At 38.1% G+C, this 18,617-nt stretch overlaps 1 non-coding gene across 1 annotated transcript; it reads right to left on the reverse strand.

Moving 5' to 3' along the window:
* Positions 1-17,576: 17,576 nt before the first annotated feature.
* On the reverse strand, positions 17,577-17,690 carry LOC139687173 (U5 spliceosomal RNA). Its single transcript, XR_011700608.1, has one exon. It is a non-coding gene; the product is annotated as a U5 spliceosomal RNA (small nuclear RNA).
* Between the last annotated feature and the right edge of the window lie 927 nt (positions 17,691-18,617).

Raw genomic sequence — 18,617 nt, forward strand, 5'->3', positions numbered from 1 at the left:
AATTAACAGAGCCGCACAACAATGGCGAACAAAGCGTGATGCCCATTGCATACGGTGGACACAAGATGGACCGGAGATTGGCTCGTATAAAACGCATGTTTAATGTGACACCTCAGCATTTTTCATCCGTACATTCTGAGTTATATGGATGATGAATTGATAAATATCACTGTTTCCTACCATTGTCCTTGGAAAAATTGAGGATTTCCACTCATTCGAAACCTAATATGCCGGATTGACACCGAAGGAAATAAGGACACTGGCAGATTGCCAGCTACTTACTTACGATTTTGACCGCATATCGGAGTGTTTTGTAGAATCTGGTTTTGAATTAAATATCAGAAAATAAAAATACTGAAGTTTTGGGACAAATGAAAATAAAATAAAGACGCAAAAACATAAGATGAATGAGAACGAGTTAAGCATCTCAGATGTGCTACATAGGCCAGACCGGTAGAAGTTTCAAGACTAGGATGAAAGAACTTGAAAGGTGCTGGAGAACTTTTGATGAAACATCACTCCTAGCTAAGCATCAACTACAATCATCCCACTCATCTAAATTTAATCCTGAGATTCTACAATAAGAAAATAAGTGCAAAAGACTTGATATTTTCAGAGCAAATTGAAATTGTAAAATTTAATATTAATATTCTTTTAAATGACAATATTTTTATAAACCCTCTCCTCTCCTCAGAATCTCGTTTCCACAGCAAACGGTGAAAGACCCTCTCTCCTACTAAGTCCACCCTTCGCGTATTTTCCCATCTAATTACCCTGTGAGCTCCACTCACAGTATGTGCCGAACAACCCTTCTCTGATAATGTCCTTCTTAGAATCACTTATACCTCATTCCTCAACCTGCCTTTAACCCTTCCATGTCCCCTTCCCGCTTAACCTTTCTTTATTCTTCCCTCCTTCCTACCACCAGGATATCATCTACTTGCCACCGTCCACTCAATTATGACTGCAAACGATTATCCTCCCCCCTCAATTTACCTCTCCATTTCTTTAGTTTCTCTGTTTCTTTGGGGTTTCCATCTTTGTCCCCGCCTACTTTAGTCCTCACTCTTTTCTTCCACCCCCCCCCTTTCCCCAAACAGGTATAAATATGACGTATCACAATTTGAATCTTGTCTTGTACCTGGAGATGGTTCGATGAACTGAAACGTGTTGTACTTAACAAATAAATCTGTGGAAAAGTGCAAATTTGTTTTTCTCGTAATGACGAACTTACACTACATCGACAAAATTGACGTACAAGCACTACATCTCGTCTGAATCCGTTGAACATCTCAGAACTGGTTAAATACTTGGGTAATACCCTGATATCAAACCTTTCACCGGGTACACGCATCAAAATAATATGCGGGTCGGTCTTTGAGGAGCTAGGTTTCATTTGACGGGTTGTAGGAAACTGTAATGGAAGAGTAAGAAAAAGGAGTTGCTACGATTTAATTAGGTCACATTTTGAATACTCGGCAAATATTTGAGATACATTGGAGAAAATATTTGTGCAAGATTCAGAGAAAAGGTTAGATTTGTTAAAATTACTACGGAAAGAGAGTAAGTATGACGGTTATGCTGGAGGAATTAGGTTGGGAGCCTCTGGATTTACGATGAGAACACGCAAGGCATACTTTTAAAAAGGGGTAGGACACCTGAAGTTTCTTTACGACACCAAGGGAAACGAGCAGAAATTAAAGCCAACGAAAAAGTACTGGGCATTGTGGGGGAGGAGAGAGAGGGCTTTCGGATGTTATCCAAAGCAGACAAGAAAGGTGGAAGGACATTAGGAAAAGAAGCTTTCACACGGAGGAGGGAATTGGTGGCAGGAACTTGGATTAAGGTCGTTAAGAAAATATTATTAAAACCATTAGATTGTAACGTGGTTTTGTACACCTCGGAAACCTGGACAATGAAATATTATCATGGGGGTATATTGGTGGCTTTAAAAATGTGGGTGGGGAGAAGGATGGAAAAAGAAAATGTGTAGAAAAAGGTAAACAAATGAGGAAGTGCTAGGCATGGTTGGGGGAGGGAGGGGATTTTTAGGAGGTATCCAATAGAAGGCAGGAAAGATGGATACACATCATTTTAATTAGCGATGGAATGTTGAAGACTTTGATAGAGGGGAGAATGTTTGGCATACGAGGAAGTGGTAGAATTATGATAAGCATAGTCGGGGTATGTTGTGGTATAGAATTTCAAGTTGTATGTTATTCGATGAAGCTAGGTAATGCAGGAGATTTCAGTCTCTATCCATCCAAAACCCTACCTAATATTAGTAGATTACCTAAAGATAATTATTCCTGGTGTGGAATCACCCTCCCGCATACTCGTACATCTAAGTCACCTACTGGAAGCCATCGCTTTGGTGTATAGGGAATGTGGCGTTTGTAAATATTTTATGGACAGAAAAATTAACCATGGAGTTAAGTTTCGTTTAGCTCGGATATTTAATTGTTTTGGCGAGTTAGTGTCAAGTGTAAACCGTATTCATTTACATGGTACAAGTTCTTTGCCAGCCACCACTAGGGTGTTTGGCAGGGGTTGATTACTGAAGTTGTTTTCAATTTTTAATTACAATATATGTAATAGAGTTACATGCAGTACGGTATAATTGATTTAGATGTACACATGATACTCTGTACGCATGATAGAGGAGCTACATGTAACAAGCGAGGCCACAACTCAGGTTAGATGAAACGAAGACCACATACAAGGTTACTTAGAATGAAAACAGAAAGGTATTTTTCACCCTAAGTCAATCGAATACGGTTATTCTGATCCCTAATCACTCGGAAGAAAAATTAATAAAATCTATCGGTTGAACAATCAATCTCTCTTATATTATCGGCATGATCTTTCTACCGCAGGACGATATTTCTTACCGCAGTACAATATTAAAATTTCAGCACCATCGCTAGAGAGGCCTGCTACCAATTTACGTATGAGATTTAATCTTTAATTTAACCTTCGTTCTATGAGTAATAAAACATTACTTGGGAAAAGATCCACAGATTAGGAAGATACATAAAAAATGTAGCATAGCTAGAGAGGGAGTGTAATTTGAAGACTATGAATTATGGGTTATAAATACCGAGGGCCTAGAACTTTTACTTATCTAGGAAGGCACGTTGAAGTAAATTCTTCTGAGAGGGAAATGGCCACAGGGTTGGATATGTTTGGGAGTGGAGGGAAATATGAAGTGTGCAGGAAATGTGGGAGGAGGAGATATTGAGGTGGTGGGTTATTGAAGGCTTTAAAAGAAGGATAAATGTCATGTAGACGGGAGGAAAAGAAATGACAGCATGTCAACTCCGAAAATCAAGATTTGACAGGTTTTTACGACATGAAGGGGAGAAAATATGCCAGACAACTGATGTGCATGTTGCGCCGGCATTCTTTATAAGTCCATGGAAAAATTTAATGGTTTTCATGGGTTATCCGAACCAGCAACCAATCGCTGCACTGCTTACAAAAACTAAAACTTTTTATAATTGGATATTTTTTATATTTAATTTTTTGTTGATACTTTGCGACTTTCTCATGGGATTGTATTTTTCTGTATTTATGAACCCCACTTCCCATGCTCAGTATATTCTGAACGATCGAGTTTCCTTTAAGCTGAGAACCCTGATACTGTATTGTTGTTTTAACGATTCCAAGTACTATTTATGTAGTGGAAATAATCGCAATTCTTTCAAGAGATTAAGGAACAAATTCACGATTAACGAATAAACTAGATCGCCGTTGCACCTTCTTGAAATATTCCAGAAATTTGGCGGATGATCTGGAAAAGAGGTTAATTGACGAACAAGAGAGGTTGTTTTCTGTAATTGGGTCTGATTAGTCTTGCTGGTTTGACCACGAATTGTATGGGGAAAATAATTATTTTTTAATCAGCTGGGTAAGCATTATACAGGTATACCTGCACTTGACCTAACTAAATCTACCAGCACCATTTTGAATAAGAAATAACCCTCGGTGTAAGGATAACGTTCGTATGATTGAATTCTCTCGGCAGAATTAAGTCTTGTATGCCATCTTTTTGCATCAAATGACCCTCAAAAGAGCTTTTGGGGATTTTCTTAGGATATTGTTTTGCTTTCATTTTTTTCCACACTTTAATTTTAAACGAATTGTGGGATTTTAATTTTATTAATTTATTGAAATATAATTTACAAGAAAATCAAAAGAGCTATGTTATAAAGGCAGTAATATAAGCTTTTCGTTGGGTAATAAACTAAAAATAAGTGGCAGTTGATTGGGACAACAATTAAAGATTTAAAGAAGAAAGCCTCTCCCATTCTCAAAGTCCGCGCATCCTGTTTAATTTTCGTATATTCTCATCTATTACCTATTGCACTTACCTTGAAATGTAATCAGCAGAGCTTGCAAATCCTTGGCTGACTGACAAACTAAAGCATAATAACCAGCAAACCTAAATGATTTCATGAATTACCCACCGACTTTCATTCCTATCTACAGTTCTTCCCATGTCTCCTTTGCCATATCCTCCACATGTAAACGTTGAACAACTCATGTGATGATGGATAATCCTGTCTTACCTTTTTTCCTGACAATACCCATCCAGACTTTCCATCCCCCATTCGCAGTCTGAGACATGGTTTGACCGGATAAGTCTCCTATCCCTTCAGGATACTTCAATTTTCTGAAATACATTCATTAATTCCACCCAATTAACTCTATCAAACGCCTTCTCATATTCTACGAAGTGGACAAATACGTTCTGATTCTATTCTATATTTCTCTCTATTAGTGATCTCACCGCTGCAATGGTATCACGCGTGCCTTCTCCTTCCTGAACCCGAGCTGAAAATGCTGTAAGTTATCATTTGCTCTGTTCTCTATCCTCGTATTGATGATACACATAATTACTTTAGCTGCGCACGAAATGAAACTTATTTTTCTATATTTTTCACATATGCCTTTCCCTTTTTTGGGTTAATAACCAACACTGACCTGAGGATGTCCTCTTCTCTCATAAATGCTATGAATCAATCCACAAACACTCTTCCTCCCACATTTTCCTAAACCTTTAAGTATCGTAGTTCTGTAGGAATGCTGTCCACCCCCACGACCGTATTTCATTTTAATTCCCTCAAATGCCCTTTCTATCGCGCTATTGTGCCAGTCTGGACCTAAACTATCCCCATCTACGTTATTCTCTCTTTCTATATCTATTCTTGGCCTGATATCTTTACCATAGAGAGCTAAAAAAAAGTACTTGTATGCAGAGCTAAAAATGTGTTCTTGTAATCAAGGTTTTAAAGTAATTACATACTTTTATTAGGGGGGCTAGGCATTCTAGAGTAAGGACTATCATAAACCTACTTTAACGCGAAGATTATTCTAAATAATTATTCACATGACCCGTTCATTTAGCTAGAGGTATTACATGGGTCACGCTTAAAAATCAATACTTCGCAAAACAGATGATCATGAAAATGGATGTGCGTCATCATTCGGGTTCGTGATCTTCATCGACCTAGTAAAGAGATGTATGTTGTGATTGGATGAAAAACTCATTTCTTGCAACGGTCTCTCAGACAAATGGATTTCCTTCCGAAATAATATCCGGCACAATATACCTTCGAAGTATTGCAAGCAGTCAATCTCTATCTCCGTTAAATCTGGGTCACATGATGTTATACGCAAACTTCACCAGAAGGTTCCTTTTATGTTCTAACTTACAATCCCTATGCTTATTTTTATACTCAATCACAGGGTACAAAAGTTTCTTATGAACTGGGTGACGAGGTGGGAATTGTTATTTTTATGATTAAACCATATAATTTAGGAGCGTACCTTGCGGTCAGTGAAACAAGAAAGATTATATGATTTATCTCTTCGTTTTTGAGGCGTTTGGGACATGAAGGATACTCTACTGCCTCCTTTGGATTTGGAGAATCCCATATACTTGCAGAATATTCTAAATGAAGCCTAATGACCGAAAGATAATATTCCTCCATAACCTTTTCATATTCAAATTATTGCTAGAAAAAATTGAGTCAGTATTTAAAAAAACTGTAAACATTTACGGTTGGAGTTTGTTCTTCATCATATCGATCGGGTGGGAAATAGAAAAAATATGTGATGCGTGGTAAGGGAAATTCATGTATTTAAAAGCTTCGTTAATTGGCTTTTGCGTTAAAACACCGTGACCTTAATCTACTGTAAGTATTTGTCCGAGTCGATTGAGTTTCCTCCATGTATATACAATATATTTAGTCCCTTGTAAATAAACAAATGACATAATGGTATAACATACAGACTTTTGAAAATAAAGGAAAAGAAAGTTCTCAGTTCCTCGTGTTGCATAACATTTTTCTTATGAGCTATTTCTGAATAGTTTAATTAAGTCCTAGTATTGAAAGCGGAACAGTCTGGAGAATACTAAAGGCCGTTGCGCGATAAAAACAAAGCATACGTAGGTCTGTTTTTCCCATTATGCTTTTTATCATCGAAATCGGTGAAAATCCTCGTTAAATAACGAAGGCGAGGGCGTTGTTAGGAAAATGGGGCGGAGATTTTGGGAGCGTAACCTTGGATTTTCTAATTCTAGGCTTCTACTCTTGCGGATAAAAAGGCACGTTTTAATTGCCAATCACATTTGTACGATTCCAACTAGGCTGGTAAATTGCGGACTTGGAGCAAGGGATACTAATACTGGTTAAGGGATACAAATGAAATCAGTCACGTCATCGTATTGCGGCAAGTTAAAGGTCATGTAGAGGGAGGGCGTGTTGGCAGGAGGGTAATCGCGAACGGAAAGGTTTCAGCAGATCAATTTTAGCATTCATGTTGTGTATTCCATTGGTAACGATACTTTGATATTCATTTTCCTATACGTAAACCATTAATTCCGTTTGGTAAATGTTTTCACTTAATATAGCTATTTAGATGTGAAAATGGTCTGTGCCGACTTAAACCTTTCATGTGGACGTCTCTTAATACAAAATACGCTCACAATAACACTAATTAAGAGGTATACCCCCAATATTTTTTGCTGCAGTGATTTTTTTTAGCATTATCACTGTTTAAAAAAGTTTCACATGTAATTTTTAATAAGTAGGTAGCTCTCATTTTTGTGAATAAATTATAGATGTTTGCAGCACAAGTTTTAGTACTTAAAAAACAATTAAGTTATATTATTGAGCTTTGAGGCCCTGGGACAAATAGGGTGGTGAATGAATAATTATAACGACAGATACGAGCAAGGGTAGGAAAAGGCGAAGAGATTGTCATTCGCTTGCCTGAAAGTTCTCGCTCTTGACAGCCACTATATGACGTGCTATGAAATAAATCACTAAAATAACACTAGTAACGTAATTAATCCGTAAGGAATAATGCGGTTTCATATTTAAACTACAATTTATCAGAGAATTAAAATGGCAGAATAATGAGTTCAGAATGAAGTAAACATAACAGTTTCAGGATTAACTTTGTGGAATTCCTTCATGATAAGGGTAGAAAAAGAAACTTGGCACATCACATAAAGATTTAATACTTCACATGACCATTGTTTTGACGCTGCGCATCATGCCACCTGATGATGACGCACAGCATCGAAACCATGGTCATGTGAGGTATTAAATCTTTATGTTGAAGTGCAAAGTTTCTTTTTCCACCCTCTTCAGAATTAAGTACAAAATTTGGTCATGACAATGAATTTTTACCAAACAGAAGGGGGTTGAAGATGGGTCCGCAAGTAAATATTTTGATAAGAGAATCGTGAAAACATAAGAAAATTGGCGTAGTATTAAATGATGCGGAAATTTTATCCTTGAGACCGGAAGAGAGCCGTAGCTTGGTAATTTTTGAAATTTGAGTGTGGAGGAGGTTGGAAAAAGTGAAATGGACGAAAAAAGAAAACAAGCGAAGTTATATCAAGCATGATGGAGGAAGGCAGAAGAATGTTGGGCGTGATTTAAAAGAAGGGAAGAAAATAGAAGAAATCCAAGGCATGTTGAATGTCAACGGAGTGTTATTTAGTGGATTGAATGTTGGGCAGACGAGATAGAGGAATGAATGGGCAAAATTTGGTGGAATGAATGGAGGCAATACGTATGTGGAATTGAAAAATGGCTTACTGTATTGCAGATTATATAGTATGTATACAAGTGCCGTGTATCCTGGAAGCTGAAAAAATTTTGCATCCATCCGAACATACTTTGATCGATAGATTACTAATAAAAATGATTTTTATAGACCTATTGATTTATGTTAAGGGATCACTTGACCTTTTTAAAATGAATATATTTTTGTAGAACAGAATATCATGTAAATGGATACGCGTCATCATTCGGGTTCGTGATCGTCATCGACCTAGTAAAGAGATGTATGTTGTAATCGGAGGAGAAACTCATTTCATGAAATTCTCTCCCTGAACGATGTATCTCCTTCCGAAACAATATCCGGCACAATCTACCTTCGAAGTATTGCAAGCAGTCAATCTCTATCTCCGCTAAATCTGGGTCACATGACGTTACACGTCAACTACACCAAGAGGTTCCTTTACATTCTAACTCACAAGACCTAAGGTTATTTTTATACTCAATCACAGCGTACAGAAGTTTCTTATGCACCAGGTGACGAGGAGGGAATAGTCATTTTTATAATTAAATAATAGAATTTCAGAGCGCAGCTTGTTGTTATTGAAAAAAACAACATTATATTAGTAATCTCTTCACTTTTTAGGCCTTTGGGACATGAAGAATACTTTCCTGCCTCCTTTTGATTTCTCCTAATAATCCTTTCTACTTCTGTACAATGCCCAATACTTTTCGTTTTTTCCTTGGCGTCCATTTTACCTTATGCATTATTTTTCCTTATTATCGTATATATAAATCCTTATTTCCGCTCTCATTTTAAAGCCTCCAATTTGTTGGATTATCTTGCTTGAGTAATCATGTATCCGTGTCGTACAACACCACGGTTCATATAAAAGTTTCCATTCATCTTCATATCTTTTCTCAGTGTCTCGAATCGCTACGAGAGACCAGCACCAGCTCCGGTTATTTCACTATCATTTTAATGTTTAGTTATACATATACTTTCTTCTTCTCAAAAACATCATTACCGTTGCTATTTTTTATAATTCTCAGCACATTCCTATCGCCCTGATATTCTGATTCATTTAGCAATGACAAAAAACCTTTGGCTGCCTGGTAAGCTCAAGTTTGATCATTTGTAAACCTAACTAATTTTATGAATACCCCAGCGACTTTCATTCTTATCTATGCCTATTTCACCAAATACGTCGAAAAGCACGGGCGAATATGGACACTCCTGTCTAACCTGCCGCTTCCTCGCACTGCCTATCCTGACTCTCCATGGTACATCACTCAAACCTTTGCATTCCGACACATGTACTGGTTACGGATAAATATCCTATCCCTAAAATCTATTCCTTTTTTAATGCAATAAATTTATTAACTTTACCCAGTATACTCTCTCAAATTCCCTTTCGAAATCTCTGAAACGAATATACCCTTATTGTATTCTATATTCATCTCAAACTGACCTCATTGTCGTGCACGCAAGCATACGATCGCCGACGATCTAGATGTTGGTGTAGGCCTACATAATGCCAATTTATTCTGCTTATAAGTCAGTCTAATATATTGTGTATGGTATCGTTTGGCAAAAATTCGAGACAGTTAAAATCTAAAAGCAGTTTTTACTCACGAAATTGGTGCAATATTCTATAATAACTTGGTTTCACACGTGCCATTTCGCTTTCAGAATCCAAACTGATCAATCCCTAAGTAATCACTTGGCTTCCCCTGCAACTTCTTATTGATGATCCTAAGTGCCACTTTAGTTGAGTGCCAAAACTAACTTATTAAAATGAAAAAGAATATTTTTTGTCAGAAATTAATATATAATGCGTAATAAAAACGTCATTACCAGAGAAATTATGCCATTTAAATTTAGAAATCGAAATGCCGCCACTCACATAAAATTGCCGCGAGCAATTAGCTGTTCGACGCATTAATTTCAAAATCGCCCGATTCTATTTCATCGCAAAAAAGTCGCGGTTAAATCGATAATCGTGGATCTTTTAAATGGTTATGATGTATCATAATTGCTCTTTATCTGTACATAAATATATTCACCACTATTTCTTTTGATCAATTATACATTGTTATTATGCTATTTTTTTTTAAATTAGTTTTTGTTACCCTAAAATGTTAATGTTGCAGAAATATACGTGCGAGTTTTTTTGGACCACCGAATCTAAAAAAGCAAATTCATTTGTAGGAAAAAAGAACGGCACTTATTTCTCTCATTTTAATAAGCGTTTAGGTCTAAATTCTGTCTTTGCCTAACCAAAGATTTATTTATCCTATACCTTATTACATTAATCACGAATGGTACAAGCACTAAAGTTCGCACTTAAATGCTGGGAATAAAATACCATGCGTTTTATGAGTTGATGTTGGGCATACTTTCAGGTGCATGTGTATGTTAGTTGGTAGTTTGTGTTTGCATGTGTGTGGGGTGTAAGTGTTCTTGCATGAATGTATGCCATGTTTTTTTGTGGATGTATGATTTTGTGGTTTTTGCATGCGGTTTTTTTTTCTTATCTAAATTTCGGGTGGTGTCCTAACACCCCCCCGCCACGCGCCCTTGCGGCTACTTGCGGGGTATTAAGTAGATGTAGATGTAATCTAGTGAATAGTGTCTGAATAGTGAGCAAAAAACGCGGGCTCGATTCCGAGTGGAGTCACCCTCAATTTAATGATAGTGATACTTCGGATTCCGGAATTTCCTGAGACATCCTGATTGGTGTACTTAGGAATGTATCTATAACTCCATGGGTGAATTACGAGTCTTAGTTCTCAAGACCTTCAGGTAGCATGAGGTAGCCTTTTCAACGGTTAGGACTTCTTCTACAGACGAAATGGCTGCCTCATTGCCCGGAAACGTCCACCAAACGTGCCTTTCACGGCTGTCCTTATCTAATTCTTTTAACACCTCTATTCAAAGAAACCAATATTAGTGGCCTAACAGATGAAGTGTTTTCATTAGTACGTGTAAGATTGTGCAAGGCTTGTATAAAAAGTAACTGTGATAATTTTCGTGAAGTGTAGGTGAATGGCCGAATTCAGACCGTCGGTTAAGTCTGCGCATAATCGTAGATCGTATTGGCATTGAAAAGATGACAATGCACATTATTATCAGTGAGCATTTTATGACGCGAAAGATCTGCGCTGAACTCGTCCCGAAGGTGTTGACGCACGACCAGGAGCAGAGTCGAGTGTTGGCTTGCGAAACCTTCTGGAACGGTATCGTGACGATTCCTCAACCTCCCTTACATTCCCAACTTGACACCAGCAGACTATTTCCTATTCTCAAAAGTGAAATCCTCCCTCCACCGTGGGACCCTAAGTGCTGTAAGCTTCTTACAGGCGTACCCTTAAGGGCCTTCCCAAATCCGTCTACCAGGGAGCATGTTGATTGATGGAAAAGACACTGAAAAAAGTGTTTCGACGCTCAAGGGATGTACTTAGAAGAGGTTTTATGCAGTGTAGCAAATTCAGAAATAAATCTATTATTCTTATTAGAACTATTCCCGATACTTAACTCTTAATCTTTCTCGAAAATCGCATGACATTAGTCTTATTTACATTTATTCTCATCACATATCTTTCGCCCTGAATTCATTCAGCAATGCATACAACCCCATGGCTAACTAATACAACTTAAGTTTAATCATCAGCGAATCTAGCTGATTTTATGGAGTTCTCACCGATTTTCATTCCTATTTTTCTCATGACTCTTTTAACATATTTTCTGCATGCATGTTGAAGAACACGGGTGATGATGGACAATTCCTGCCCTGACCCTTTTCCTCACACTGCCCATTCCGGCTCTCCATCCGGAACTCTCATGTGAACAGTCTGATACATATATATTTTGCGGATAAATTTCATAACCCTTTCATAATGACATTTTGTATCGTAATGTATTTTTGTATGTAATTTTTTTCATGCATCGCAAGCCAAGCTATAATATAATTTTTGTAATGCAAGCATTTATTCTTTCATAACCAACTTAAGGTCGAGATTAGACGAAATTAAAAAAAAATGCTATCACAAGTGACCCAAAAATGCTTCGGATTTTTGGAGTTCTACGGGAAAGAATTCAGCAGAAGGGTGACCTTCTAAGCCAGAAGGGCTGAGCAACTTTAATTTATCCTAAAATTCCACGCTTGAGGCCTTGAAAATTTCTCTTTTACATGTTACACCACCGGAGGTTCGCAGTAATAAAACCAGCGGGTGGAGTGAAAGGAAAAATGAATATTTTATCTTGAAAAGAGAGAAAATGTATGGAATTTTTAAATCTTAAATCCGGTCCATATCAACAGGACTTGGTCCTATGTAGCCTTGCTTCGGAATGCGGATTAATAAAAGGATTGAATATGAATTCATGCGGATTCTCTATGGAAATAAACAGCGATTGCAACCCCTAGACATATGTACAAACTAAAGGTTTATTAGCTCACAAATCTAACTAATATTACTAATACCCCACCTTATTACATTTATACACGTACTTCCAGGTTTCTCATGCTTTTTTACCGTTTATTTCGCGTACAAGTCAAAAATCAGTGGTGATAATGAACACATCTGTCTTACTTTATTCTACGCACTGCTCATCCTAACTCTCCATCCGCCTCAAGTACCTGAGCAGTCTGTGAAATAAATTGATTTCGGGTCAGAGAGAGTAGGGCAAATGATTACTCAGGGGATGATCAATTTGGGTTTAGGACGGGGAGAGGCACGCGTGATGCTATTGATCACTATGAGATCACTAATCGAGAGGAATATAGAATACCATTAGGAAATATTTGCCACTTCCGTAGACTTCGAAAAGGCGTTCGATTGAGTGAATTGAGAAAAAATAATGAGTATATTGCAGAAAATAGGAAAGATTGGAGGAACAGGAGACTAATCCGCAATCTGTACTTGTCTCAGGCTGCTCAGGTGCGAGTGAGGAACGGATAGTCCGGATGGGCAGTGTTAGGAAGAGCTGAAAGGCAGATTTTCCATTATCACTGTTGCTGTTCAACCTGTATGTAGAGGAAATGATTAAAGAGGCATGGGAAGAACAGGAGGTAGGAATGAAAGTCGGTGGGGAATTCGTAAAATCAGTCAGGTTTGCTGATGACCCAGCTTTAGTTTGTCAGTCAGCCAAGGGGTTGCAAGCATTGCTGAGTGAATTGGAAATTCAGTGCGACAGATATGGGATGAGAATCAATATAAATAAAACAAAGGTTATGCGATTTTCCGGAAAGAAAAAGGCTAAACTAAACATTAAAATAGGTGGGCAAAAACTAGATCAGGTAGAACAGTTTACGTATCTCGGTAGTGTTTTGGACCAACACGGTCAAAGTAGTAGGGACGTAAGGAGAAGAATTGCGCTAGGCAAAGAGGCTTTCACAAGTAGGAGGGAGTTGATGTCGGGGACGTTGAGTAGGGATATAGAGAAGAGACTCGTGAAGACTTTGATATGGAGCGTAGCTATGTACGGTGCGAAAAAGTGGTCATTGAAGCAGGAGGATAGACGTAGACTGGAGGCTTTTGAAATGTGGGTGTGGAGAATAATGTAGAAGGTGAAATGGACAGAAAAGGAAACAAATGAGAAAGTACTTGGCATGGTGGGCGAAGAGAGGGGTTTGTTGGGAGCAATCCTATGGAAGCAGGAAAAGTGGATGAAGGGGGCATTGACCGGCAGTGGGATGTTGAAGACTGTGATTGAGGGGAGAATTTTAGGCAAGCGAGGACAGGGAAGGAACAGGATAGGGATGTGGGACGGGATGAAGGGAGGAAGAAAGTACCCAGAGATGAAGAGGGACCTGATGTAGAGTAGGATACTGGATTTTGTATTTTGTTAGGAGTCACAAAATATTTATTTGTTAGTTGTATCCATCCAAAAACCTACCTTACCGGTAGATTACCTTAAAAAAATATGCTTATACACACTTGCCCAAAGAAAATTACAGTGAAGAAAGAGAACATCTAATATTCTATTATTTATGTTTATCCATTTTACCCTGTCATACGCCTCGTAATCCACGAGTCAAACATCATGCATCGTTTAGAACATATTTTTAATTGAGCTTTTTGATGTGGGTTTTTGATATACAAAGACGGTTCACTACTACATTTTTTAGCATTAGGTAACAACCTGACCTCCTGTACCACCTTAAAAACCTTTATTTTTGCATATTTTCTACCACTTTCTCTTTATTCTGTCCAATATGGTTATTCATTTCCTTCCCCTAACTCACTTGCTGATTGTTCTTCCCTCTATCACAGTCCTCAAGTTTCCATTACCAATCAAAACACTCTGCATTACTCTTACCTATTTTTTGTTCTTTACACTTTTCCAATTTTTCTCCGAAACCTCATTTGATAAGTCATTAACTCCAAACATACTGTATTGCTTCTTAGGGCTTTCTTCTGCATTACAAAACTACGTCCCACATCCAAGTCTTCGCTAATCATTGATGAATATCTTTCCTCTACATCCCTGCCAAAACCTTACTTCTCGAGGGAGCTTCTTTTTCAAATAAAATTTCATTTCTGATGCCCCTACTATTTTACTAGGATAGGTAAATTTGTCCACTTGTTCCAGTTTTTATCCTCTTATTTCAGCCTTAATTTTGTTTCCTCCTTCTTAAAAACTTCAAAACCAACCTTTTTATACATTGATATGAATGCCGTACCCATCATGCTAATTTTTAAATTTGTTTCTTAATGATTCTTACGTTTGGATATACTCTAAGGGAAAATAGAATGAGCGGTGTCATTATAATAATATAGGGACAAATGAAAGGACCATGTTACGGAAGATGATGAATGGAATAACCTTCAAGGATTAAGGATTCTAGCATTAGAGAGTATCCTTGAGGGTATCCTTGCATTCATCCAATTTTCGGATTGAAATTCCAGTCCTTCATTTTTGTTTGGATTTTACATGTAATGCACTAAATTATATCTGAAATGAGTGGGGACGTTTTTTGCTATTTCGTTAAGAACGTTTTGAGTCTTGCAACGTAAATTAATTTCCTAACGGCGAATAAAAATGTTATGGAGGACGAGGAGACGTGGTGGATATAAGGAAATATTTCACTTAACGTTTTTGGAGTGTAATAAAACTAATTAACGTGCATTCACTGCGACATCCTTCCCCATCCGTACGCAAGAGTTTTGATACAAGATACAAGCCTTAAAAACTCCTAGGAGACGATTGCAGTCGTTTCGCGAAAACGACGACGGCACCGATATGAAATTATTTGAGTTTTTATCGCTACACTTAGGTCGAAGGGAGAACTGACAAAGGGTTTGCACTGCAACTAACTTTGTTGGTGCGCCATCCCTTCGTCACCGCTTTTTAATTGTTCATGAGGGGTTGCCGTGAAGACGGTGTCGAGCAGTAATCGTAAAAAAAAGAAAAGCTTGCTGCGTGCGGATGTTGGGAGACGTAAATAAAAATTTCTTTCGTGAGTCTAAAAAGTGCCTCGGAGGGAACTCTTTGTTGACTGTGGATGATGGGTGGACTTAGTTGTAAAGAAATTTCTTGACTCGTTGAGGACGAGGAATTTGCATTTCAGATCATGCGTCATTCGCTTTCACAATTCAGATCAGGTTATGCCTCTGAAATTCCCCCAAAAAAATTGAACAAATAAACACTTGCGTTAAAACAAAATATAACCCACGTAAAGTTAATAAAATTGGTTCCTCTAAATACATAAAATATAGCAATGCGAGTGAATGTAATTCTTTTGCCTCTGTTAACCGCAAATCGTCTCAAAACAGTTTTGTGAGCATACATAAAACCGTAAAACAAAGAGTTATTGACCAAATTAAAATTATAACATTAAACTGCCCTAACATTAGAAACAAAATGCCGGATATTGAACATATTTTTGTCAATAAGAACGCAGGCATAGTAGTTGGAACGGAAAGTTGGCTCACGGGAGATATGGCAAACAATGAGGTTTTTCCGAGCGGTTACACAATTTACAAAAGGGACAGGCCAAATAGATTGGGTGAGGGAGTATTCATTGCAGTAAAGACACATCTTAGTAGCTAACGATACAAATACGACCTAAATGACATAGAAAGCATTTGGTGCAACATTTTGAACTACAACGGCAGAAGCCTATGTTGTTCTACACAAGCTCGACGACCATATATCCACTCTCAGCAGCAGACATAGCAACAGTATTATTATAATCGCTGTAGGTACAAATCTACCGTCAATTGACTGGGCCACGTACTGCGTAGGAAAATCTGCCCAAAACAGAGATTCATGCCAAGAACTCCTTCATATATTCACAAAACTCTCCTTAGAACAAATTGTTAAATCACCAACACGGGGCCAAAGCATAAAAAATATCTTTGTGACTTCTATACCCGAAATCATTACTATCATTGAAATAATGGACGGAATCAGCGACCATAAGGCTATTTTTGTAGAGTTAAAAACTAAGTTCGTCAAAATAAACAAAGAAAAACGTAAAATATACCTATACAACAAGGCAAATATTGAGGACTACGAGAATATTTAAAAATAGAATTACCAGAATACAAGACAAAAACACTGACAATCAATGTAGAGAACACTTTGAAATATTTTTTAAATATTTTACGCGAAGGAATGAAGACGTACATCCCATCCAAACTCAAATGCGACAGTAAGGAACCTAGATGGTACAACGGGGAAGTAAGATCGGCATTAAGAAGTGCGGCGGCTTGAGGGGTATTAAGTAGATGTGTTTCTATCCCTATTCCCCGCATCTATTTCCATGTGAATGAATATTTATTCGCCATATGGCGGGTTTTAGTTTTTGAACATACATCTACATCAATACCCTGTGAGCCACCAAAAAGGTGTGTGGCAGGGGGGATGGCCATATATTTGGCCAAAGTATGTTATCTGCATTTTTATAAAGTGATCGCATAATTAACGATGATGTTTCCTGTTAAATTAATGTGGCTACCTAGTATTTGGCCCAAATGCTGTGTAAATGGCAAATAACAATACTTAATTCAATTCTTCAATCTTCTAGGGATGGTGTTGCTTCAAAGACAGCGGAGGGGATTGGAGTGTTCTGTGCACCTTTCCTGAGAGGTTGCCAGGAATCATCTACATAATACGGTGTATTGCGCAGATGATAATTGATAGTTACTCAGGAGGGGTGCACGGAGTGTTATGGCTTTTTCCGCAGTTTTTGAAGCAACGCCATTCTTGGAAGACTGCGGAGAAATTAAATTCGTGAAAGAAAACTAGGAGGAGATATTTCGTGGCAGTGTATCCGTCCATTTCTCTGGGGATGGATCAAATAGCTACCGAGTGCCATCTCTTAGTCGAAAGAATTGCGTTTTTAATTTTAAACCACTGATTTGGGTGATATTCGCAAATATCTAGTCTATTCAAAGGTATTAACAGCGAACCCGATAGTCCAAGGTCAATTGTATTTAATTTTACATTAATTTATTGGTCTATTTTTGGCCTTTGTGGTTACCGTATATTTGGCCCAAATGATGGGCACAGTCAAAAATTGTCTTTAAGACATAAGGGACGCCTCCACGGAAATCTTTAGTAAAAGGCGAAAGATTTTTTCGATTGAAGGTATCCCCGTCTACTGAAAACTTAAAAATTTAAGGTGGCCTTTGCAATTGTCGCACAACATCATTGTGACGGGTAAAGTTATCTAGCATTTAAAAATAAGCCTCCAACTCTCATGAAGTCATTCAAAGAAAACTAAAAAGATTCCCATCAGCGTATCTAATAATATTAAAACGGTTCAATTTAGAGCTAGTTCAAGCTTGTACCAATCTAAAAATGATTCTATGTGGGAAATAATTTAGACCTTCCATCTCTTGGCGAAAAGTAGAAACAGGGATCTCCCAACTACCTGCTTTTCAGCCTCAGGGGCACGGGAAGTAGGGGAGGAATTGGTTGAACTGAAGGGGGGGGGGGTGAGTGAGTGGGCCTGAGGACGCTGAACTTGTTACGTGGGCCTATTGTGTCTACATTTGAGGCAGAGGGTTTCGGGGCAGGTAGGCATGACGGGAGAAACGGGGCTATTTACTCCCTTAAGGATGAGTTCTTGCCACAGGGTATAACGGTAAATAAGGAATATTACCTGCAAGTAATGCGCAATTTTCGCGAAGCAATCCACCACAAACGCCCGAATTTGTGGAAGAACAAAAATTGACTTTTGCACCATGACAACCCCCCTCCTCACACATCGTTACTTGTGCGCGAATTTTCGGCCGAAAACAACACGCTAATGATGCCACAGCCAGCGTATTCCCCAGACCTGGCCCCAGTGACTTTTTCTTGTTCCCGAAACTGAAGAGGCGCATGAAAGAATGATGCTAGGCTACGATTGACAAGGAAAAGACTGCGTCGAAGGAGGAGCTGAACAAAATCACAAAAAATGATTTTTTGGTGCTTCGAGGATTGGAAAAAACTTTGACACACGTGTAATGGAAAGAAATTTGAAGGGGCCAAAATAGATACGAGGTGTGTTCAAAAAGTATCGCGAATTTTGAATTTCCGCGGGT

Source organism: Hetaerina americana, unplaced genomic scaffold (assembly GCF_022747635.1).
Source record: "Hetaerina americana unplaced genomic scaffold, ioHetAmer1.1.p SCAF_173, whole genome shotgun sequence".
NCBI classification, from domain to species: Eukaryota; Metazoa; Arthropoda; class Insecta; order Odonata; family Calopterygidae; genus Hetaerina; species Hetaerina americana.